Here is a 5,559-nt window from a genome sequence, read left to right as displayed (position 1 = left end):
GTGAGTGGCAAGGTGGGTCCACAAGTGTCAAGGTGGGTGCCGAGGTGGGTGCCAAGTCGGCGACTGCTATGGTGGATGCCAAGGTGGGTCACGGGGTGGGTGCCAAGTTGCTAGGTTGGGTTCCAAGGTGGGTGCCAACGTGGGTGCTAGGGTGCGTGGGTTAAAGGGTGTGTCACAACGTGGGTGCCAGGATGGGTGCGCACCCACACTGGCCAAGACGGGTGCGGGTGCAAGGTTGGGTTCCAAGCCCGGTCACAGGCTGGGTGCTAGGATGGGTGGGTGCCAAGGTGGGCACCAGGGTGGGTGCACCCACCCTGGCCAAGGTGGGTCACGGGGTGGGTCCTAGGGTGGGTAACGGGGTGGGTACTAAGGTGCGTGCCAAGGTGGGTCATAGGGTGGGTGCCAAGGTGGGCACCAGGGTGGGTGTGCACCAACCCTAGCCAGGGTAGGTCACGGGGTGGTTGTCGGGGTGGGCGTCAAGGAGCCAAGGTGGGTGGCAAGTAGCCAAGTTGCGTGCCAAGGTGGGTGTCGGGGTGGGTGCCAAGGATCCAAGGTGGGTGCCAAGGAACCAAGGTGGGTGTCTGGGTGGGTGCCGAGGTGGGAGCCAGGGTGGGTCCCAAGGTGAGTGCAAAGGTGGGTGCCAGGGTCAAGGTGAGTGCCAATGTGGGTTCCAAGGTGCCAGGGTCAGGGTGAGTGCCAATGTGGGTTCAAAGGTGCTAAGTTGGGTGCGAGGTTGGGTGCGAGGGTGGGTGGGTGCCAAGGTGTGCTAGGTGGAAGCCCGGGTGGGTCGGCATCCCATGGGTGTCGAGTTGGGTGCCTGATGGGTGCTTCTTGTCAAGTTTTAGTCGTCGGGACTCATTTCGAGCCTTAGAGGTCGTTTCTTGTCCGGTTGCCCTGTCTTCGACCTGGGAACCCAATTTTGGTCCTCGGGTCCCATTTTTTTTTGTCTCGCATCCCACTTTTGGCCTGTGGCCTTTTCGGGGTCGATTCTCGTTTTGGGCATCAGAGCATGTTTCTTCTCCTAAAACCCAATATTTGTTTATTAAGTCTCGGAACACATTTTTGTTCTCGTGGACCCATCATGGGTCTTGGAACGCATTTGTGGTCCTTGGGTCCCATTTTGCATCCCGAAACTTGTGTTTTGGTGCTTGATCCCTATTTTGGGTGCCCACCTTGCACCAAGTGCGCACCCGGGGCAAACCGAGCGCCTTGGTGCACCGGGGCAAGATCGAGCGTGCACCCGAGGCGCCCCGAACATGCACCAAGGTGCACTCGGCCCACATGTGAGCGCAGGTCGTTGCGCCCGAGGTGGTGTGTGGGCACCGCGTTGCAGACGGGACACTGCACGCACACGACGCCCCCTCCAGGTGCACGCACGTAGGCCGGGCCGGGTGCACACCCGACGCCCTAGCAAGGTGCGCGCACCCGGGCAGGGCTCACACTTGGCGAACGGGGCGCACTTCGCGAGGGAGGGTGTGCACCTCGACGGGGGTGGGTGGCCGGGGTGGATTCGCACGTGGGTCGCGGTTTGCTAAGTACACACTGCGACAAGCTCATAACGGGTGCGATCATACCAGCATTAGTGCACCGGATCCCATCAGAACTCCGCAGTTAAGCGCGCTTGGGCCGGAGTAGTACTGGGATGGGTGACCTCCCGGGAAGTCCCGGTGTTGCACCCTTTTTTAGTTTTTCGCCGGGCGTCGCAATGCTATTTGAATAAACCTTTTGCCCGTTTGCGTTCTCGTCGGGGCCGGGCCGGGCCGGGGTGCGCTGCCCGCACTACCGCGCGCGCGGGGGCGACACCGAGCGCGCACCCGAGGCACCCCGAGCACACAGGCCACGGTGCAACCCGGGCGTTGTGCGCGCACCCCGGTGCGCCCGAGGTGCTGCGCGCGCACCCAGGTGAAATCGGTGTGCACCTCGGCCAGTGCGCGCTCGGTCGAGTCGCGCACGTTGGCCAAGGTGCACGGTGATGTTTCTTACTCTAAGGTTCCGCACCAGACGCCCGGGACAGGTGAGCGAAGCTGGGCGGGGCCGGGTGCGCGGCCGGGGCAGGTGCACGCAGCTGGAGAGAGCTTTGGAGCACACTTCGGAGCGCACCAATGATGCGCTCCATTCAAAAGTTTCCTGAAAAGGCAAAAAAAGTTGAGATTATAGAATTTCCCACTTGAGAGATTGTAAAAAAAAAAAATTTAAAATGAAGGAAACGCGGGTGCCAAGGTGTGCGCAGCCCAGCCAAGGTGTGCGCACCAAGGCGCCCACCCTGGCGAAGGTGCACGCAAGGTGCGCACCCGAGGCAAACCGGACAATTAACCCAACTTTCGACTTCGCGCGCACCTTGGAGCGCACTTCGGAGCGCTCCTTGGTGCGCACCAATCTTGGGCACCTCGGAGTGCACCATGGCGCCCACCAAGGTGCGCACCCGGGGCAAACCGAGCTCCGACTTCGTGCGCACCTTGGAGCGCACGAAAGGTGCGCACCATGGCGCCCACCAAGGTGCGCAGCCCAGCCAAGGCGTGCGCATCAAGGTGCGCACCCTGGCGAAGGTGCGCACCCGGGGCAAACCGAGCTCCGACTTCGTGCGCACCTTGGAGCGCACAAAAGGTGCGCAACCCAGCCAAGGTGTGCGCACCCCGGTCAAACCGAGCTCCGAATCGTGCGCACCAGAGGTGCACGCCATCGTGCGCACCTTGGAGCACACTTCGGAGCCCTCCTTGGTGCGCGCCGATGTTGCGCACCTCGGAGCGCACCCGGGGAAAACAATGCAATTAACCCGACTTTCGACTTCGTGGGCACCTCGGAGCGCTCTCGGGTTCGCACCTCGGAGCACACCGAGGTGCGCACCTTTGATGCGCTGCCTTCACCAATTTCCAGAAAAGGCAAGAAAACATTGAGAAGGTGTGCGCACCGAGGTGCCCACCCTGGCGAAGGTGCACGCGAGGTGCGCACCCGGGGCAAACCGGGCTCCGACTTCGTGCACGCCGCACCTTGGAGCACACTTCGGAGCGCTCCTTGGTGCGCACCAGGGCGCGCAACCCAGCCGAGGTGCCCACCCCGGCGAAGGTGCACGCGAGGTGCGCACCCGGGGCAAACCGGGCTCCGACTTCGTGCACGCCATGGTGCCCACCGCGGCGAAGGTGCACGCGAGGTGCGCACCCGGGGCAAACCGGGCTCCGACTTCGTGCACGCCGCACCTTGGAGCACACTTCGGAGCGCTCCTTGGTGCGCACCATGGTGCCCACCAGGGCGCGCAACCCCGCCGAAGGTGCACGCGAGGTGCGCACCCGGGGCAAACCGGGCTCCGACTTCGTGCACGCCGCACCTTGGAGCACACTTCGGAGCGCTCCTTGGTGCGCACCATGGTGCCCACCAGGGCGCGCAACCCCGCCGAAGGTGCACGCGAGGTGCGCACCCGGGGCAAACCGGGCTCCGACTTCGTGCACGCCATGGTGCGCACCGCGGCGAAGGTGCGCACCCGGGGCAAACCGGGCTCCGACTTCGTGCACGCCGCACCTTGGAGCACACTTCGGAGCGCTCCTTGGTGCGCACCAGGGCGCGCAACCCAGCCGAGGTGCCCACCCCGGCGAAGGTGCACGCGAGGTGCGTACCCGGGGCAAACCGGGCTCCGACTTCGTGCACGCCGCACCTTGGAGCACACTTCGGAGCGCTCCTTGGTGCGCACCATGGTGCCCACCAGGCCGCGCAACCCAGCCAAGGTGTGCGCACCAAGGTGCACGCGAGGTGCGCACCCGGGGCAAACCGGGGTCCGACTTCGTGCACGCCGCACCTTGGAGCACACATCGGGGCGCTCCCGGGTTCGCACCGGCGTTGCGCACCGTGGTGGGCACCTCGGAGCACACCAAGGTGGGCAGCGAGGTGCGCACCTTTGATGCGATGCCTTCACTAATTTCCATAAAAGGCAAAAAAAAAACGAGATTTTAAAATTTCCGTTTTGAAAGATAGTGAGAAAAAGGGAATGCTGGTGCCATCTTGAGCCCGCCCTGGTGCGCAGCCCAGCCAAGGTGTGCGCACCAAGGTGCCCACCCTGGCGAAGGTGCGCGCCCGGGCAATTAACCCAACTTCCAACTTCGCGCGCGCCAGGGTGGGAGCGCACCCAACAACCGGGCCTGGGAAGAGCCAATGCGAGAAACCCCACCAAACGCTCTGACAAAAAAAGAGGGGGCGCTCCAGTAACCCCGCTTCGGAGCGCACCCTGGGCAAACCCAGCCAAGGTGCCCACCCCGGCCAAGGTGCAGGCGAGGTGCGCACCCGGGGCAAACCGGGCTCCGACAACGTGCACGCCGCACCTTGGAGCACACTTCGTAGCGCTCCCGGGTGCGCACCTCAGAGCACACCAAGGTGGGCAGCGAGGTGCGCACCTTTGATGCGCTGCCTTCACTAATTTCCAGAAAAGGCAAAAAAAAAAGGAGATTTTAAAATTTCCGTTTTGAAAGATAGTGAAAAAAACGGAACGCGCGTGCCATCTTGAGCCCGCCCTGGTGCGCAGCCCAGGTAAGGTGCCCACCCTGGCAAAGGTGCGCACCCGGGCAATTAACCCTACTTCCGACTTCGTGCGCGCCAGGGTGGCAACCGGGCCTCGGAAGAGCCAATGCGAGAAACCCCACCAAACGCTCCGACAAAAAAAGAGGCGGCGCTCCAATAACCCCGCTTCGGAGCGCAGCCGGGGCAAACCCAGCCAAGGTGCCCACCCCGACGAAGGTGCACGCGAGGTGCGCACCCGGGGCAAACCGGGCTCCGACAACGTGCACGCAGCACCTTGGAGCACACTTCGAAGCACTCCCGGGTGCCCACCGGCGTTGCGCACCGTGGTGGGCAGCGAGGTGCGCACCTTTGATGCGCTGCCTTCACTAATTTCCAGAAAAAGGCAAAAAAAAATGAGATTTTAAAATTTCCGTTTTGAAAGATAGTGAAAAAAAAGGAACGCGGGTGCCATCTTGAGCCCGCCCTGGTGCGCAGCCCAGGCAAGGCATGCGCACCAAGGTGCCCACCCGAGGTGCACACCCGGGGCAAACCGGGCTCCGACTTCGTGCAGGCCGCACCTTGGAGCACACTTCGGAGCGCTCCTTGGTGCGCACCATGGTGCCCACCAGGGCGCGCAACCCAGCCAAGGTCTGCACACCAAGGTGCCCACCCCGGCGAAGGTGCACGCGAGGTGCGCACCCGGGGCAAACCGGGCTCCGACTTCGTGCACGCCATGGTGCCCACCGCGGCGAAGGTGCACGCGAGGTGCGCACCCGGGGCAAACCGGGCTCCGACTTCGTGCACGCCGCACCTTGGAGCACACTTCGGAGCGCTCCTTGGTGCGCACCATGGTGCCCACCAGGGCGCGCAACCCAGCCAAGGTGTGCGCACCAAGGTGCACGCGAGGTGCGCACCCGGGGCAAACCGGGGTCCGACTTCGTGCACGCCGCACCTTGGAGCACACATCGGAGCGCTCCCAGGTTCGCACCAGCGTTGCGCACCTTTGATGCGCTGCCTTCACTAATTTCCAGAAAAGGCAAAAAAAAACGAGATTTTAAAATTTCCGTTCTGAAAGAT

The 5,559-nt window shown here is 63.3% G+C and overlaps 1 non-coding gene across 1 annotated transcript; it reads left to right on the top strand.

Moving 5' to 3' along the window:
• Positions 1-1,560: 1,560 nt before the first annotated feature.
• LOC131862271 (5S ribosomal RNA) lies at positions 1,561-1,679 on the top strand. Its single transcript, XR_009361287.1, has one exon. It is a non-coding gene; the product is annotated as a 5S ribosomal RNA (ribosomal RNA).
• Positions 1,680-5,559: the final 3,880 nt, after the last annotated feature.

Source organism: Cryptomeria japonica, unplaced genomic scaffold (genome assembly GCF_030272615.1).
Source record: "Cryptomeria japonica unplaced genomic scaffold, Sugi_1.0 HiC_scaffold_40, whole genome shotgun sequence".
In the NCBI taxonomy this organism is placed as follows: domain Eukaryota; kingdom Viridiplantae; phylum Streptophyta; class Pinopsida; order Cupressales; family Cupressaceae; genus Cryptomeria; species Cryptomeria japonica.
The sequence above is the reverse complement of the archived record's forward strand: the minus strand, read 5'-3'. Positions and strand labels throughout refer to the sequence as shown.